Raw genomic sequence first — 16,185 nt, forward strand, 5'->3', positions numbered from 1 at the left:
ACCAACGAGGTCAAGACGGAGATGTTCCTGGCTGTCTCCTGGACACATGCGCATACCAACATAGTCCTCAAACGCTAATTTCTCAAATAAATGCACACATTCATTCAGGTTACAGACCGTGTAACTAGGCCTAGGACCCCTAGACGTAACGAGTCAGGTTACAGACCATGTAATTAGGCCTAGGACCCCTAGACATAACGAGTCAGGTACAGACCATGTAATTAGGCCTAGAACCCTAGACGTAACGAGTCTGGTTACAGACTGTGTAACTAGGCCTAGACCCAGACATAACGAGTCTGGTTACAGACCATGTAATTAGGCTAGGACCCTGAACATAACGAGTCAGGTTACAGACATGTAATTAGGCCTAGGACCCTAGACATAACGAGTCAGGTTACAGACCATGTAACTAGGCCTAGGAGCCCTAGACGTAACGAGTCTAGTTATAGACCATGTAATTAGGCCTAGGACCCCTAGACGTAACGAGTCAGGTTACAGACTGTGTAACTAGGCCTAGGACCCCCTAGACGTAACGAGTCGGTTACAGACCATGAATTAGGCCTAGGACCCCTAGACGTAACGAGTCAGGTTACAGACCATGTATTTAGGCCTAGGACTCCTAGACATATACGAGTCAGGTTACAGACCATGTAATTAGGCCTAGAACCCCTAGAGTAACGAGTCTGGTTACAGACTGTGTAACTAGGCTAGGACCCTAAGACAACGAGTCAGGTTACAGACCGTGTAACTAGCCTAGAACCTAGACGAACGAGTCTGGTTACAGACTGTGTAACTAGGCCTAGACCCCTAGACGTAACGAGTCTGGTTACAGACTGTGTAACTAGGCCTAGGACCCCTAGACGTAACGAGTCGGTTACAGACCGTGTAACTAGGCCTAGAACCCCTAGACGTAACGGAGTCTGGTTAGACTGTGTAACTAGGCCTAGGACCTAGAACGTAACGAGTCTGGTTACAGACCATGTAACTAGACCTAGGACCCCTAGACATAACGAGTCTGGTTACAGACCATGTAATTAGGCCAGGACCCTAGACGTAACGAGTCTGGTTACAGACCATGTAATTAGGCCTAGGAGCCCTAGACGTAACGAGTCTGGTTACAGACCATGTAATTAGGCCTAGGACCCTAGACGTAACGAGTCTGGTTACAGACCATGTAACTAGACCTAGGACCCTAGACGTAACGAGTCTGGTTACAGACCATGTAACTTAGACCTAGGACCCCTAGACGTAACGAGTCGGTTACAGACCATGTAATTAGGCCTAGGACCCTAGACGTAACGAGTAGGTTACAGACCATGTAATTAGGCCTAGGAGCCCTAGCGTAACGAGTCTGGTTAAAGAGACCATGTAATCTAGGCCTAGACCCTAGACGTAACGAGTCTGGTTACAGACCATGTAACTAGGCCTAGGACCCCTAGACGTTAACGAGTCTGGTTACAGCCCATGTAACTAGGCCTAGGACCTAGACGTAACGAGTCTGGTTACAGACATGTAATTAGGCCTAGAGCCCTAGACGTAATGAGTCTGGTTACAGACCATGTAATAGGCCTAGGACCCTAGACAAAAGTCAGGTTACAGACCATGTAATAGGCCTAGACCCCTAGACGTAACAAGTCAGGTTACAGACATGTAACTAGGCTAGGACCCTCAGAGTAACGATCAGGTTACAGACACTGTAACTAGGCCTAGGACCCTAGAACGTAACGAGTCAGGTTACAGACTGTGTAACTAGGCCTAGGACCCCTAGACATAACGAGTCAGGTTACAGACCATGTAACTAGGCCTAGGACCCTAGACGTAACGAGTCAGGTTACAGACCATGTAATTAGGCCAGGACCCTAGACATAACGAGTCAGGTACAGACCATGTAATTAGGCCTAGGACCCTAGACATAACGAGTCGGTTACAGACCATGTAATTAGGCCTAGGACCCTAGACATAACGAGTCAGGTTACACCATGTAATTAGGCCTAGGACCCTAGACGTAACGAGTCAGGTTACAGACCATGTAACTAGGCCTAGGACCCCTAGACATAACGAGTCGGGTTACAGACCATGTAATTAGGCCTAGGAGCCTAGACGTAACGAGTCAGGTTACAGACCATGTAACTAGGCCTAGGACCCTAGATGTAATGAGTCAGTTACAGACCATGTAATTAGGCCTAGGACCCCTAGACGTAACGAGTCAGGTTACAGACCATGTATTAGGCCTAGGACCCTAGACATAACGAGTCAGGTTACAGACCATGTAACTAGGCCTAGGACCCCTAGACATAACGAGTCAGGTTACAGACCATGTAATTAGGCCTAGGAGCCCTAGACGTAACGAGTCAGGTTACAGACCATGTAATAGGCCTAGGACCCCTAGACGTAATGAGTCAGGTTACAGACCATGTATTAGGCCTAGGACCCCTAGACGTAACGAGTCAGGTTACAGACCATGTAATTAGGCCTAGAACCCCTAGACATAACGAGTCGGTTACAGACCATTGTAACTAGGCCTAGGACCCTAGACGTAACGTTTTGGGTTATGGGCTTCCTAACAATACATTAAAAAAGCATTGTAACAACTATCAGCTATGCAAGTGACTCTGCATATAGCTTTGTAGTTTTTGAATTTTGTATGCTTTTTGAATGGTCTTCAATGGGCAAAAATGTAGCGCAATGGGCAAATATGTAGCGCAATGGTCTTCAATGGGCAAAAATGTAGCGCAATGGTCTTCAATGGGCAAAAATGTAGCGCAATGGTCTTCAATGGGCAAAAACTTCATGAAAGCCATCTGGCAGAAGTAAATACAAATGCGTTTTGATGAAAGCCAATATCACGGAAGTATGACGTAGGAATGTGTCATTAATTAATGTACAGTAGTTGGAATTGCTGTATTGATTTATTCATATTGTTTTATACATTTTTCTTCACACATGCATTATCTTGTTTTTTATATTTTTTACTCCTGCTGTAAGCCTCTTTGCAATCGTCAACAATACGTTATAAAATGTGACATTTCTGAAATTCATCCCTGGCGGTGCAGTTCATACATCCACTACGTAGCACAGGGAATGTTTCTAATCAGCTAAATCTTTCCTAAAGTGGCCAGGCCTTTCACAGCGATACTCATGACTARAGGAAGGTATCCAGGCTGGTCCTTCATCTCTGTCCTCAGTGTGTCCTCCTCTCTCTTCAGTGTAACTTYAGAGTGACCAAAGAGACTCTCTGTCCTCCCAAACACCTCCTCCTCAGTCAGAACAGCCAGACCTGCATCTCTCAGAGAGAGGGTCTCCCCACTCCCTGCTGCCACATGCTGCACCTGGAGGACAAGCAGCACAGGAATAAGCTTACATGCACTCTTTTCTAAAAGGCCATATACGACTAGAGGCTCAATCAAGCATGTGTGAACTCACCAGGATCTGCAGGGCCTGTAAGACTGGAGGACTGCAACAGGATCCCAACACAGAGAGACCCTCATCTGTCAATCCTGAAGAAATAAATATGCACACATAAAACTACAGTAGTGAACCTAGTTTCCCAGGAACTGATCAAATAATAACTGGAGAATCCTGTGTAAACTGCTCTCTATCTCACCGTCCATGGCACTGACAATGAGGTGGACGGCACTGAGAAGTGATGATCTGATCTCGTCCTCATCCTTCCCAACACATTGGTCTACAAGATCCAGTATGGCCTGGACTGTTTCCCTCTCAGACTCTTCCAGATCACCCAGGTCAGGAGTCTCACATCACACATCTGATCCAGCTGTGTGTGTGTGTGTGTGTGTGTGTGTGTGTGTGTGTGTGTGTGTGTGTGTGTTGTGTGTGTGGTGTGTGTGTGTGTGTGTGTGTGTGTGTGTGTGTGTGTTGTGTTTGTGTGTGTGTGTGTGTGTGTTGGTGTGTGTGTGTGTGTGTGTGTGTGTGTGAGAGAGAGAGAGTGTGTATGAAAGCAGAGAGTGTGTATGAAAGACAGGAGTGTGTATGAAAGACAGAGAGAGATGTTACATATATCCGGGTGAGATATTCATCCCTGCTATTAGGTGTGTTTGTGCCCAGTTTCTGTACGTCTCACTCACCACCTCTCCAGCACACTGACTGCCTCTCTGTCCTCCATGGTTGTCTTGAGGAGCTGGAGCAGAGAGGAACGTGTGGCTGCTGGCAGGACTGACAGCAGCTGGAAATGACCACTCAGTTTCTTCAGTTCTATCAACACACAAAACAACAGACAGACCATGTTACTTTGGCAAAGTGTGATCAATGTTTTTTTTATATCAAAAGTGTGGTAACTTCGTAATTACTAATTAAATAGAACAACTTAAATATTGAACATTCCATTCAGTAGACAACCTTATATGTTGACCAGCCGTTCCATTCAGTAGATTACATGTTGACCAGACGTTCCATTCAGTAGACTACCTGTTGACCACTAGACAGGAGACATTACCCTCCACTGGCATTATTACCTTTGTTCAGATTTAGGGGCTGTTTGCATCAAAGTCGCCTACCAGGTCCATAATTCCATCCTCTTCAATCTCGTAATTTGACCTAACCTTTTCAAAGCCCCCATTGTTGGCGAAGAAGGCACGCTCTGTGGACAAGAGCAGACAACAGTCATAACCAGTCACACACAGACAAATACAGTGGCTGTACTAAATACAGTGGCTGTACTAAATACAGTGGATATACTAATACAGTGCCTATACTAAATACAATGGCTATACTAAATACAGTGGCTATACTAAATACAGTGGCTATCTAAATACAGTGGCTGTACTAAATACAGTGGCTATACTAAATACAATGGCTATACTAAATACAGTGGCTATTCTAAATACAGTGGCTATACTAATACAGTGGTATCACTAAATACAATGGCTATACTAAATACAGTGGCTGTACTAAATACAGTGGATATACTACATACAGTGGCTATACTAAATACAGTGGTCTATATACAGTGGCTTTACTAATACAGTGGCTATTCTAATACAGTGGCTATCCTAAATACAGTGGCTTTACTAAATACAGTGGCTGTACTAAATACACTGTCTATACTAAAATCAGTGGCTATACTAAATACAGTGGATATACTAAATACAGTGGCTGTACTAAATACACTGGCTATACTAAATACAGTGGATATACTAAATACAGTGGCTATACTAATCAGTGGATATACTACATACAGTGGCTGTACTAAATACAGTGGCTATACTAAATACACTGGCTATACTAAATACACTGGCTATACTAAATACAGTGGCTATACTAATACTGCTATCTAAATCAGTGGCTATACTAAATACAGTGGCTGTACTAAATCGTGGTATACTAATACAGTGGCTTTACTAAATACACTGAGGAACATAGACACTGGCTGTGTACTTTATCATGGTACTTTACCATGCAGCTATACCTGGGACATTGATAAACCATACACTTCTCACCAAACTTTCCATCGCATTTGACCTTGAGTTCAATCAGACTGAAGGCAATGACAGTATATTCAGGAATCTTCAGCGACACATCACTATCTGTCTGAGTACTGCGCTCTGCTTCATAGAGGCCTGTGAAGAGAATGTCAATCAGTGAGAATCGTTTGGTGCACAAACGACCCAGATTCTAACCCAGACACCTATACTACACCATTACATCATCAGGAAGTGGTTCTAATGATAAAAAGGAAATTATCTATGTGGGAATTCAGGGCTATTCATTCATCACTGCTGAACAGACATCTGTGATCTGTCAATATGGTCCTGACATTTACTTTACTTATGTAGGCCTAGCTATCATAAAGTGAGATTGTTGAGATAAAAAATAGAGATAATGTAAATCTGTGTTGTCAGTTATACATTTATGATGTTTCCACTCATGAAATATGATGAAAACATCATTCATTCTCAGTAGGATGCCTGGTAATCTTTCCTCCTACCTTCACGCTCAGGGCCACGCGGGACGCTCATGTTGGCTCCTACATTGCCAGCTTCCGGACTTTGTTTGTGACCGGCAGGTGTGATGTCATAATCCTCTCGGTCAACACCCCTAATATTGCCCTGGGTTTCTCCCGGTCTGCTTGATCACAGGTGGGGTCATGTTCAGATGTCTGCAGGAGGGCCCAAATAAATTATATTATACAAAATATAGAGTGGGCAGCAATATTATTTAAAGGTACTAGTTATGCTTCTTACTAGAGGGTTATTCTTGAACTGCAATGTCTTTTACGTCCCTCGCCTTTGCAACCATGAAAAACACTTTAAAGGCTCTCTTCAATCTGTAACACTGAAGCGTTACGGATTACGCTAAAGAAATGTAAAAGTCCTTTCCGTTTGAGCGACATATGCAGTGTTTACCAGGGAAAATAATGATGCATTTCAATCACACTGTAAAGCTGGATTTCGTGATCCGGATTGAATACAGCCTTAAAATGACAAATAGTTTTAGTTGATATTGAACTGTTTATCAATGTGAAAACATAATATAAGTCTTTATATGCAAAACTTTATTTGTATGTGTTGTTTAAAGAACTTAAGGAAAGCAAATAGGCTTGTCCAGTAGTAGATGTAGAGTTGTGTGACATGTTTCGGGGTTTGAGACATCTATCTATTATTCTGAATGATAGAAAGTAATACAAGTATTTCATACATTGTATAGATCAACAAAAAAAGGAAGGCTATTAAATACTTTTTTATAATATATTAATTTTATAAAAATATAATATGTGTCATAAGTTTTATGTCATTATTGTTACCACCTTATAAAATCACTAATTAAAATATAAAACGCACTTAAGCTTCTCTCAATTGGCAAACTGTTGTTACTAGCTAATCACACCTGTAAGTACAGTATGTTAACATTTCAGGATTTTATTGATCAGTTGGTGTGTGTCTAAATAAAAAGTGTAATTGCTGTTACTCAATTTAAATGAAGGGATTACATTGTGAGCAAAATCCTTTAATATATCTCTTTAGTAAAACTATTTTTAAGGTGTTAATGGCCTTAGATTTGGACATAAACACGCATACTGTACATGTCGTCTCAAGTGTAAATGACCTTCCGTGGTCCGGACTGAATCTAGACCCTGCGATTCTTTAGTGTTATGACCTTCCGTGGTCCGGACTGAATCTAGACCCTGCGATTCTTTAGTTGTAAAATGACCTTCCGTGGTCCGGTGAATCTAGACCCTGCGATTCTTTAGTGTAAATGACCTTCCTTGGTCCGGACTGAATCTAGACCTGCGATTCTTTAGTGTAAATGACTTTCCGTGGTCCGGATTGAATCTAGACCCTATGATTCTTTAGTGTAAATGACCTTCCTTGGTCCGGATTGAATCTAGACCCTGCGATTCTTTAGTGTAAATGACCTTCCTTGGTCCGGATTGATCTAGACCTCTGATTCTTTAGTTGTAAATGACCTTCCTTGGTCCGGATTGAATCTAGACCTGCGATTCTTTAGTGTAAATGACCTTCCTTGGTCCGGATTGAATTAGACCCTACGATTCTTTAGTGTAAATGACCTTCCTGGTCCGGATGAATCTAGACCCTATCGATTCTTTAGTGTAAATGACCTTCCTTGGTCCGGATTGAATCTAGACCCTGCATTCTTTAGTGTAAATGACCTTCCTTTGGCCGGATTGAATCTAGACCCTAGATTCTTTAGTGTAAATGACCTTCCTTGGTCCGGATGAATCTAGACCCTGGATTCTTTAGTGTAAATGACTTCCTTGGTCCGGATTGAATCTAGACCCTACGATTCTTTAGTGTTATGACCTTCCTTGGTCCGGATTGAATCTAGACCCTATGATCTCTTTAGTGGAAAATGACTTCCTTGGTCCGGATTGAATCTAGACCCTATGATTCTTTAGTGTAAATGACCTTCCTTGGTCGGATTGAATCTAGACCCTACGATTCTTTAGTGTTATGACCTTCCTTGGTCCGGATTGAATCTAGACCTGCGATTCTTTAGTGTTACTGACCTTCCTTGGTCCGTATTGAATCTAGACCCTATGATTCTTTAGTGTAAATGACCCTTCCTTGGTCCGGATTGAATCTAGACCCTACGATCTTTAGTGTTATGCTGATTGTGATAGCAGTGAGTATTCTAAGCTGTATTCTAAGTATGAGAAAGTTGCTAAACCAGTACAGTTCACTTCTTTGTCATCTGACAGCACTTCAACCAGAAAACGTTCATTACAACCAGTATACAACCTGACCATGATGTCAGAAAAGATGCCAGCATGACCACATTGCAACCCCTTTTGCCCGCTGGTCTTGGTCTAAATATTGACTCCTTGGGCAGGTGAACGTGTGATTGTAGTTAACATACCAACCTGGACTCGGGATCGAAGTAAACGTAAATCTGTCTCTCTCCATATAGTGTAATATGTTACGTTTCGTATGTATTCATTTGTGGATGTCCATCATTCATTTCGTATGATATGTTATGAAATACGATTTGTATGACATGTTACTAATTGCAATTCGTACAATATGTTATGAATTTGCAATACGTATGATATGTTACAAATGTCACTTTGCTGTGGCTAACGTTAGCTAGGTGGCTAGATGGGCAACGTTAGCTAGGCGCTAGGGTTAGGGTCAGAGGTTAGGTTAAGGTTAGGAGTTTGGGCTAGGAGAAGGGTTAGCTAACATGCTAAGTAGCAAAGTGCTATTTGCTAAAGTTGTCTATGATGTGATTCGAACACACAAACTCCCTCCTTTTGTTTTTTGGCTCATGTAACCATACATATCTTTACTAATTTCAGTGTCACAGATTTACATTTACTATGTTACGTCTTTTAGGCCAGGCTGAATATACACTGAGTGTACAAAACTTTTACACCTTACTAATATTGAGTTGCACAGCCCCCTTTTACCCTCAAGAACAGCCTCAATTCGTCGGGGCAGGACGCTACAAGGTGTCGAAAGCATTTCACAGGGATGCTGGCCCATGTTGACTCCAATGCTTCCCACAGTGTGTCAAGTTGGCTGGATGTCCTCTGGTGGTGGTCCATTCTTGATACACAACTGTTGAGCGTGAAAAACCCAGCAGCGTTTGCAGTTCTTGGCACAATCCGGAGCGCCTGCACCGTTAAGGCACTTACATTTTTTGTCTTTGTCCATTCACCCTCTGAATGGCACAATTAATGTAGGAGAATATAACACATTAGATCTGGTGAAAGATAATACAAAGAAAAAAACATGCGTTTTCACATTTGTTTTTTGTTCCATCATCTTTGAAATGCAAGAGGAASGCCATTACATGAGTTAGGAGTCTARCCGCAATTTAGATGTTGGCCACTAGATGGCAGCAGTGTATGTGCAAAGTTTTAGACTGATCCAATGAACCATTGCATTAGTGTTCYGCCCAAATGTGCCTAATTGGTTTATTGATACATTTTCAAGCACATAACTGTGCACTCTCCTCAAACAATAGGATGGTATTCTTTCACTGCTACTATAAATTGGACAGCGCAGTTAGATTAACAAGAGTTTAAGCTTTATTCACATATAAGACATGTCTATGTTCTGGAAAGTTTGATGTTACTTACAACTGCCATGCTAATGACATTAGCACACGTTAGCTCAACCGTCCCGGTATAGGGATCCCGATCCTGTCTCCTCCCCTTCATCTACACTGATTGAAGTGGATTTAACAAGTGACATCAATAAGGGATCATAGCTTTCACCCAGATTCACCTGGTCAGTCTGTCATGGAAAGAGCAGGTGTTCTTAATGTTTTGTACACTCAGTGTATGTACAGTATAGGGCAACTCACTTGTTTTTCGAATAGTTAACCAACTCCTTCACTTCCACCTCCTCTTTCTTCAGTCTGCCAAAGGACGACTCTTGTTCGCTGAAGCTTTTTAAGCCCAAGTTAAGTTTTAAATCAGCTGCCAATCCCTCCACATTTCCTTCTGAGTTCATTTCTTTCTTGTCACCAAATGTCCCACTGTGGTCCACGAAGTCAGACTCCTTCACATCTGAGGGAACATTCAACATTAGAATAGACACATGATCATTTTCATCATTTATCATAAAGGGGGRAATTCAGACCTGAGTTATGGGCACATACATTTCATTCATTTCACTTCTATGCACTTTTCTCTCTACACGTATTCTGACCTTGCACTTAAGCATGGAGAAACGCAGGTGGCAGACAGATATTCATTTGCGGTGGAGATCACAGACATGGAGGTGTGTCTACAGATACACCGTATTCTGACCTTGATTTAATTCCCTCATAATTCCACCACCTTCACACACAAAGAAACCATGAATAAAGTTGAGCAACCTGTCGGTTCCAGGTGGAAAAACATCGACTTGGTCGCAGCTCCTTCCCCCTCTACACCCCTCTCCTTCCCCCTCTACACCCCTCTCCTTCCCCCTCTACACCCCTCTCCTTCCCCCTCTACACCCCTCTCTTGGTCCTTGGTCCTGCGTAGCTCAGTCGGAAGAGCATGGCGCTGTGGCGCTATTTTACTCACGTTAGTCTGTCAACCATGTCCAATCACCCAGCATCTCCATGTCTACGTTTCAAAAGCCAATCATGTATATAGCCATAGCTCACATTACCTATAWACCAATGAGAGGCGGCTGGTAGCATAGCGGTTAAGAGTGTTGGGTCTGTATCCGAAAGGTTGCAGGTTCAAATCCCAGAGCCGGGAAGGTGAAAAATCTGTCGTTCTGGTCTTGAGCATGGCAGTTAATCCCCAACAACTGCTCCCCATGTCCCAGTGATGTTGATTAAGGCAGCCCCCCACATCTCTTTTATTCAGGACTGTCTGTAATCATGGTCGCATCCAAGATAATGTAGAAGTGTTTAGAAACATATTATATTCTTATTTACAATAAAAGTGACTCCAAAATGACATTATTTTTATCCCGGAAAGTTGCCATATTCAAATGCTCAGGCCCAAAGTGAGGAGTAGCATGAGTACTGGAATTTATTGTCAGATATTTCACAACAAAAACATGCTAGCAACAACAACATGATTTTCCCTGTACCCTGCAGTTACATATGCATACATGTTACTTAGAAACTCCTTCTATCTAAGCCATTGTTATTGTACCATAACAAGTCAATTGTTAACCTGGGCGTTTATTTTATTATATCACTGAACACAAAAGGTGCTTATTACAGACAGGCTTTTTTTGCCAGGTGTCTATTTCCTTAATGTACACAGCTTTTGCTAATTTGCATACCGATATTTAATTGTTTAATTCCAGCTCTCACTTCCAGCATTTTTATCAATTTCYTCATTTTCTGCAATAATGTGTTGTCATTTACACACTGTTACTTTTATTTTGTCTTAGTATGGCACTATTTTCGATTTGTTTTGTTATTTTCCTTGACAGAATCGTTATTTTCCTCTTTGACTGTGCATTGTCGTCGGGCATTTTCGTCAGTTCTTTTTCGCCAATGGATGGCGATCGGACGATTTCGTGGGTTTGTACTCGTAAAGTTGTTGACTGTTTTTGTACTTGCCAGTTATCTTGCAGTTCTCAGCTGTTGCAGGCAATGACTAGCAGTTTCTTACTGGCGATAAAAACGGTTGATTGACATCATTTCCCCCCCGACTCATTACTAATTATTTAATGTAACAAACAAACATAAACCTTGTAAACAATTCATTTACATTACAATTGGCGTTTATTTGAAATAAGCAATATTTGCTGAAATGTGTGCCATTGCCAGGCTATTAAAACGGACAGGCAGTTATTTCAGACCGCGTTTAGCTGAAGTTTTACGGTAAAACAAAAGAGGATATTGTAAGCAAATTGTTCCCGGAGGTCAGGGTTGCCATGTCCGTTATTCCTGTTGCAGCCTGCTGAGTGTGCCGATGTTTGTGTGTGTAGAGAGAGAACTGCAGCAGGCAGCTTAGTCTAAGGGTCTCGGGGGCTGCGTGAGTGGAAATTTGAAATGGAAGTTATGGAACTGCCTCGAGTGATTCTGTTTGTGGGAAGAATCCTCAATGAAACTTACATTAAATGTGGAGAATGACACATTTGCAACTGTTGCCAATCAAGTAGCCTATTAATTGACATGCCATTTGAGGCTACTGTAATAAAATCATTTGACAAAATAAATATGTTGAAATGACTATATCGCTGGAGTCAATGAAAATCAATTTGTGCCACTTGTGTAGCCTACTTGGAGCTGGCATGCAGATTTCATAAGTAGCTTATAACTGCAGTTTATTGTTGTTGTTGCCTTGTGTTTTTTATGCAGTTATTAATGGCCATGTTTAGTTCATTAAATTGTAAGTTATCAAAGCTCTATCGCAATTGTCATCAATTGTTAGAATGCATTAGATTGACGGTAACAGTCAGTCAGATTAGGCTACAGGTAAACAAACACTGCGTTGTTGACGAGGCATATTCAGTTCATATACATATTATTCATATTTAATTCAGTGATTGAAATGATGACCTCATCCCCAGTAGCCTATTCCAGCAGGCTATTGGTTAACACAAGCGCCTGTCTGTGGGGCTGCTCTGGTGTTTACCTGGGTTTAAAGGATGTATCTATAATTATGTACATGTGCTAAATGGATTTATTTACAATTATAAACCGGGTTCGAGCCCTGAATGCTGGTTGGCTGAAAGCCATGCTATATCAGACCAATATACCAAAGGTATGAAAAAACACTTATTTGTGCGTTCTAATTACGTTGGTAACCAGTTTATAATAGCAATAAGGCACCCAGGGGTTTGTGGTATATGGCCAATATACCACAGCCAAAGACTGTATCCAGGCACTTGGCGTTGCATCATGCTTAACAACAGCCCTTAGCCGTGGTATATTGGCCATATACCACACCCCTCAGGCCTTATTGATTAATCATAGGATCCCTGTCTTATAAGAGTTGATTGTTTATCTTGTCATTATTGTACTGCCGTGTATTGTTTATATGGTCTCTCTTGAGTTTAATATTGACATCCATTGATGGAAAATAATCTGATGAGTTTAATAAGGGCAAATTATATTTTCTCTTGCGACATATTCAAATTCCTTTATTATATCATGTTATAGTTTACAATAAATATTATTTGGATGAAAACCGAACTTTGCTTCTAACGTCATTACAAGTTACGTGAATATTCCTTCTTAATTGGTTCGATAACGTTATGGAAAAAGGGTTTATTGCTGTAGGAAATTAAAGGTGGGTTTTGAGTAGTCAACGTTCTGGGAATTTTTTCAGACCTGGCAACCCTGCCGGAGGGCCTTTTTTTAAATGATTTTTTTTATTTTACCTATATTTAACTAGGCAAGTCAGTTAAGAACACATTCTTATTTTTAATGACGGCATAGGAACAGTGGGTTAACTAACTTGTTCAGGGGCAGAATGTCACGTTCGCCGTATGGAGAGAGAGAAGGACCAAGGCGCAGCGTGATACGAATAAATTTTTATTTATTTAAAACGAAACGAAGAACACTTAAACAAACTAATCAAAACAACAAAACGAACGTGAAGCTATATATATAAAGTGCAGACACAAGCAACCAATACATAGACAATAACCCACGAAATACCCAATGGAATATGGCTGCCTAAATATGGTTCCCAATCAGAGACAATGATAAACAGCTGCCTCTAATTGAGAACCAATCTAGGCAACCATAGACATACAAACACCTAGACTAGAAAACACCCCATAAACATACAAAACCCCTAGACAAGACAAAACACATAATCCCCCATGTCACACCCTGACCTAACCAAATAATAAAGAAAACAAAGATAACTAAGGCCAGGGCGTGACACAGAATGACAGATTTTACCTTGTCAGCTCGGGGATTCGATCTTGCAAACTTTCGGTTACTAGTTCAACGCTAGTCCAATGTTCTGGTGTTTACCTGGGTTTAAAGTTTGTCTTCAGGTTCTCCAGAATCAGCACATCACTCAGGGAAAGCCTCTGGACTGGTATTTCGGTTCCTGCCAGAAGCATCCACATCTGGGCTTGGTCTTCACAATGAGTGAGAGGAGATTCAGTTACCAGAGCTGTCGTTCAGACTGGACACAGGGATCAGGGTACCGTTAGAATCTACTTCCTTCAACATGGATTTTACGGCATTGGAAATCATGATGGTGGTGGATCGTGTTTCTGGCTGCAACAGATGACAAGACACAAATGACAAAGATGTCTAAGAAACAAACTAAGATGAACACATGAACACTCAATCAATACAACAGCTTCTGAAGAGTATTCTAAATACATTTCACAGTTGGCAAGACACTCACTAATGCAAACACAATCTCTTTGAAAGGTTCACTTTCCCTGGGAAAAGAGTGGATCAGAACAGAGTAGCATTGCTTTTGACAAGACAGGAATACAAACAGGAAATCATTTCAGTCAAAAATGTTGGTCATTCAAGACAATTTTTTCCTGATCGCAACACTACAAAGAGCTTCAATACCTGGTTCCCACTGCTTCCTCTGGGTCCTTATGACTTAGAGATACGTTATTAAGAATGAGATATGAGTACGTCTGAAATGCATTAGCTAAGAGTTCATTACATACTAGTAGGAGGAGGAGTCTCTTAATCTTAACCCCTTCCTGGGAAACTGTCCCGTTAGACTCTTACATTCCTGCTCTTCACTTCTGTTTTATTTCATGAGAAAATAACTTCACTAGAAGCAGGCAGAACTACATGCCACATTACTGGGAAGTATATTCTGGTTTGATGTGTTGTCATCCTCATAGCAGTGAAGCGGTGTTGGGGAGTAGTTCTTACATGTAATAGCTCAGTAACTCATCCACTTTCACTTTCACTTTCTTCAGGCTACGGAAGCACAGCGTCGTCTTTACACTGCTGCTCCTCGCTGTTTATTATCTATGCACAGTCACTTTACCCCTACCTACATGTACAAATTACCTCAACTAACCTATACCCCCACTAATAGACTCTGTACCGGTACACCCTGTATATAGCCTCGTTATTGTTATTTTATTGTGTTACTTTTTAATAATTTTTTACTTTAGTTTATTTGGTAAACATTTTCTTAATTCTTTCTTGAACTGCATTGTTGGTTAAGGGCTTGTAAGTMAGCATTTCACTGTAAGTCCACACCTGGTTTGTATTTGGTGCATGTGACGAATAAAGTTTGATTTGATGAGGAATGTTTTCTTTAAGGCCCTGTACACACTGAAGGTGAAGAACTAATAATGCACAACGCATTTGGTAAAACTGTTTTGATACAACAGAGTGTTTCTGCACAAACAGCATTGTGGAGACATTGCACAATGGTTGTGTGAAATATTTTGTGTAGATGAACTCTGTTATAGCACAAGAATATCAGTATTAGCCKACTGTATTTTAAGGCTCCAGAGTGGCGCAGTGGTCTAAGGCACTGTGTCTCAGTGCTAGAGGCAAAACTGCAGACCCTGGTTTGATCCTGGGCTGTATCACAACCGGCYGTGATCGGGAGTCCCATAGGGCAGCGCACAAATGGCCGAGCATCGTCCGGGTTAGGGGAGGCCGGGGTAGGCTGTCATTGTCAATAAGAACTTGTTCTTAACTGATTTGCCTAGTTAAATATTATTATTATTTTTTTTAAAGTATCATTCACAACCTTTGTGTCCAATGTGTGGTAAATCAGTTGTCCAACCTGAGTGTGTACGGGGCCTAACTGTTACTACAGGGTCAGAAAGTCACATCCATATACTTCACCACTGTACTGTAGGAGAGTCCAACACCAACAGACAGCTATCTCACATATTGGGGATGTTATCTCTGAGTAAAGACAGGACCATCATACTGACTCCACATATTGGGGATGTTATCTCTGAGTAAAGACAGGACCATCATACGATCCCACATATTGGGGATGTTATCTCTGAGTAAAGACAGGACCATCATACTGACTCCACATATTGGGGATGTTATCTCTGAGAAAGAATCATTATTAAAAAGAACAACATCTTAATCACCCTGGTATTCTAGACATCAAGATGACCAGGGTGCTGGACTTCTTTTTTTTAATAAGTATAATTTTGAACCTGGAGCACAGTAATGTGAGAAAGATTACAATTTCAAATGTGTATAAATAATAACAACTTGTTTTTGGGACATGATTCTGGTGAACAGTATTTTGAACAGGATTCTGTTTCTGTTGTTGCCATAGGGTCACTTGACAATGCAAAACATGTAGGACCCTCTCACCCCCCAAAA

General features: G+C 41.3%; 1 long non-coding RNA gene and 1 pseudogene across 1 annotated transcript; both read right to left on the bottom strand.

The window, feature by feature from the left end:
* Positions 1-2,890: 2,890 nt before the first annotated feature.
* LOC111960663 (gasdermin-E-like) lies at positions 2,891-14,763 on the bottom strand (annotated as a pseudogene).
* Positions 6,966-8,027, bottom strand: LOC139024257 (uncharacterized). Its single transcript, XR_011475534.1, has 5 exons — positions 8,012-8,027; positions 7,755-7,960; positions 7,451-7,604; positions 7,245-7,400; positions 6,966-7,141 (listed from the first exon to the last, which is right to left on the bottom strand). It is a non-coding gene; the product is annotated as an uncharacterized lncRNA (long non-coding RNA).
* Positions 14,764-16,185: the final 1,422 nt, after the last annotated feature.

This window comes from Salvelinus sp. IW2-2015, linkage group LG4p (genome assembly GCF_002910315.2).
Source record: "Salvelinus sp. IW2-2015 linkage group LG4p, ASM291031v2, whole genome shotgun sequence".
Classification (NCBI taxonomy): Eukaryota; Metazoa; Chordata; class Actinopteri; order Salmoniformes; family Salmonidae; genus Salvelinus; species Salvelinus sp. IW2-2015.